Source organism: Canis lupus, chromosome 13, assembly GCF_048164855.1.
Source record: "Canis lupus baileyi chromosome 13, mCanLup2.hap1, whole genome shotgun sequence".
In the NCBI taxonomy this organism is placed as follows: domain Eukaryota; kingdom Metazoa; phylum Chordata; class Mammalia; order Carnivora; family Canidae; genus Canis; species Canis lupus.
Genome location: NC_132850.1, coordinates 43,938,996 through 43,942,789, shown reverse-complemented (window position 1 = coordinate 43,942,789; position 3,794 = coordinate 43,938,996). Strand labels below are relative to the sequence as shown.

Below are 3,794 nucleotides of genomic sequence, written 5' to 3'. Positions count from 1 at the left end.
CCTCCAGCCCTGGAGCAGCCCCGCACCCTGAATGCCCCCCTGGGAGCCAGGAGCTCCCACTGCCCCTGCTCCTGGCAGCTCCTGACACCTCTCCCCCTGCTCTGGCTTGTTCCCTGTGTCCTGTGAACACCACCAGCCACTATCTGGCCCCTGCGCTGAGCAAACACAGCCGGTGCATCCGTGGCACTGAGTGCATCCACAGCACCATCCTATGTGTCCCTGAAGTGGATTCTGTGTGGGGGACCCCGTGCCTGCTCATCCCAGAGCATCTTTGGTGCTTCCAGGTTTGAGCTGTCACAAAGGGAGCAGGGAACGTTCATGCAGGTTTGACACAGATACAAGGATTCAAACCACTTTGGTCACTATGAGCACTTTGGGGTATACAGGGGTGAGACCCTGCTCAGCTCTGCCAGAAGCCACCCATCTGCCTTTTCGCAAGGCTGCCTGAGTCTGCACCCCCAGCACCCACTGCCCCTGTACCAGGGCTGCTGGAGGCCAGCTCCCCCTGGGCCAGGGGTCACAGGTCAGCTCTACCCAGCTGCACTCTGAGGGCCAAGGGAGACACAGGGGTCACCAGGCTCCTTGCAGGGAGGAGCATCGACCTCTCGTGGTGAGACGGTCTGAGCGGCCTCCAGGAAGCCCCAGTGCACCTCTGCCTGTGGCTCCTAAGCCCCATCCCTGGCACCCCTCAGGTCAGCCCCTCTGTGTCCCCAGCCACTGCACACTGCACACAGACAGAGCTCCATCCTCTGCTCCATCTACCTGCACCGACCCTGTCTGCGGGCACACTGCCTTCCCCTCCCTCTGCGTGGCCCCTGGGGACTCTATGGGACACCTGGGCTTCTGATGGGAACAGACTGTCCAGAGAACCCCAAGGTGGCCAGAGAAGTGTGAACATGTCCCACACTAAGCAGCTGCAGGAGGCAATGGTGTGGGGGAGATGGTGTGGAGGGCGATAGCGCAGGGGGTGTAGGTGTAGGATGATGTCATGGGGGGGTGGAGTAGGATGATGGCATGGGGGGCAGTGGCATGGGGGGAATGGTGTGGGGGATAATAGTGTTGGGTGATGGTGGGGGGGTGGAGTGAGGGTATGGTGTGTGGGGTGCTGGCATGGGGGGCATGTAGACACAGGGCATCCCCATTCTCTAAGACACATGCAGACAGGTTTACAGATAAATTCTACCCCAGGTCTGGGGTTTGCTGTGACACATTTGCTGCTGGGGACCCGTGTGGTTAGCGCAGGACCCTGGCTGGACCAGGGGCGGCATCTGGCTGGGCATCATACTATGTATGTTTACAAACAGTGCAAACTGTCTAAGATAAAATGCACAAAATTCAGAAATACATAAAAACACTGAGGGCGGGTGTCACTTTGACCCATCCAACCTTCATTCAGTCCATGTGTGTCCTGGTCCAGCCGCGGCCGTGTTGCCTGGACCCCAGGTCCCCTTACTGCCCCTCCACAGCCCCCACCCCTGCCCCCTCCTCTTCACGGGGCAGCTCCACATCCCCTTGGGGTTCAGCTCACACAGTGATACCTGGAGGCCCCATCCTGGTGGCCTCCCCATCCCCAAGACCCCGGGGGGTGGGGGGCACGTGGGTCATCCCAAAAACTTTACCATGCAGGAGTGTTTTGAGGATTTTTTGGTTTTGTTTTTGTTTTTTTGCTGCCATCATTCCCCCTGGCCTTCAGAGACCCCATGTTCCCTACCCAGAAGGCCCCTGGGGCTCCCGGAACCCTGTTTGCCCAGCAGCCTCACCCAACCCCATAGCGGTCCCAGAACATGATATGGTTGCGGAAGGTTCTGTTGATGTCTAGATCTATTTGTTTGATGTCCTGGGAGGAGACCTGGGCCTCCTCCTTCATTTCCTGTGGGGAGAATCAGGGAGGAGGAGCCAGCATCAGGAACACAGAACCCTAACTGTCACCAACTGCCATCCTAAGCAGGGGGCACTGCTGGCCACCATGTGAGTGTGTCCTGCAGAAACCTCCTTCCTTCCCCTGTGAAGCCAGGGACAACACAACTGCCCCCTGTGCCCATGGGGCTTACCTGAGGGCCAGAGCTCATCCTGCTTCGTCTAGCAGGAACTTGGCACCAGCCCACCTGTTCAGTCCCACTTGGGGCTCCAGGCCTATCCAGGGTGCCAGCTCCCATCACCCTGCCCAGGAGGAGCTCAGAGCCCCGCAGCCCTGTCCCTCTCTGGACCCTGGGCCACCCTGCTCCAGGGACAGTGGGACTGAGGTGGGGGCAGCAGAGAGGTGGACGGGGCCCTCATGTCAGAGAGACACCAGGAGATGCTGGGGCCACCCTGGGTCCCCAGGCAGGTGACCTCCCCCGTCTCCCCAGGTTCCCCTCAGCTCTTGCCCAGGCCTCCCCTCAGGGCCATGCATCTGCCAAGAGTGGAAAAGCCCTACCTGGTATTTCCCTGGTTCCTTTTTTTTCTTTTTCTTTTTTTTTCCCCTGGGTTCCTGACTTTAACCTTCTCGATGTCAAGCAAACACAACCACACCTGTCCCCGCACCTGGGGTGGGACCCCTTGTAGACCCAGTGATGCAGCTGCAGAAAGGAAGGCAGTGCTGGTGAGATGGGCCAAGGGTGGCATCTTCAAGTCCAGGGAGTGGGAGGTATCTAGAAGATTCCGGCTTTGGCTCCACGGTGTCTCCGGAGAGGCTGGGTCTCCCTAGAGCTGGGCCCCGTCCCCCAAAAGAGCAGGGGACCATGGCTCTGAACTGACGCTCCTCCCCCACCATCCTTGGGCCTGGGAGGCTTCAGCTCTGGCAGCAGACTCTCCCCAGGCAGGGGACTCTCCCAGGGACGGGGCAGGAGGAGACTGTGGGCGGCTCCCCAGCTCCATCAGGACACAGTGCCCTCGGGGGGTACCCAGCACCCCACCTTCTCACTCTGATGGTAGTGGCCCCATTTCCTGAGCATTGTTAGTCACTTGTAGTCGCACCGGGTCTCCTGGTGATGTTTCTGGAAAAGGACAAATGGGGGCACAGATGAGCCTCCAGCCGTGGGAGGTAGGTGCCACACCCAGTCGCCCTGTGGGGACTCAGAGGAGCCAGAAAGGCACAGGGCCGCTCGTGCTGACCACGGTTCTGGGTCTGGGGCATGTTCCCAGCAGCCTGTGCAGTGCTGGGATAGGGGTTTGGGGAGATACCCCTGGAGACGTCCTGGGGGACGGGGTTTGCGGACAGCTGGCCCTAAGTCTACCATCCACATCCTGCCAGGCGCCCTGGACGGCCTCTCACTTTGGCCTCGTGGGGGCTGGAGACGGGCAGCTCCTTCTCCCTGGAAGGCAGGAGATGCAGAGCCCTGAGGCCCAGGCCATGGCCCCACAGCCCCCACATCTGGGCTCAGGGAGGGCAGGGGCTGCCAGCTGCCTGTGGTTGGGCAGGGGCAGCATTCTGGGGAGTCTGAGAAGGGTTGTTGCTGGTGGTGGGCTGGGCAGGTGCCCCTCAGCACCCCCAGGAGGTGACATGCCCCTGTCCTGGGATGGACCTGCCTGAGAGCTGTCAGCATGGCCCAGGTACCCCCATGACTATCTGGCTGAGGTCCCCCCACCTTCCCGGGGCCTGACTGCCCAGCGTCTAGTTGGCCTCCCCCTGCACCCTAGCCATCCCCCTGCTGTCCCCTGACTCCACCCCTCTTGCTGTCACCTCTGCTGCTCTGGCCCATTTTTACCTCTTATCTTGTCAGAGCCCCTGAGCACAACCCACTCCAGACTCATCCAAGCAGCCACTGGGCAGGGAGCAAGGCTGAGGGGGCCGGGAGCAGCCCTGTTGACCCCAC

General features: G+C 60.9%; 1 long non-coding RNA gene across 1 annotated transcript; it reads right to left on the bottom strand.

The window, feature by feature from the left end:
- Positions 1 to 1,882: 1,882 nt before the first annotated feature.
- Positions 1,883 to 3,579, bottom strand: LOC140603011 (uncharacterized). The gene is made up of 3 exons (XR_012006034.1): positions 3,163 to 3,579; positions 2,895 to 2,975; positions 1,883 to 2,558 (listed from the first exon to the last, which is right to left on the bottom strand). It is a non-coding gene; the product is annotated as an uncharacterized lncRNA (long non-coding RNA).
- Between the last annotated feature and the right edge of the window lie 215 nt (positions 3,580 to 3,794).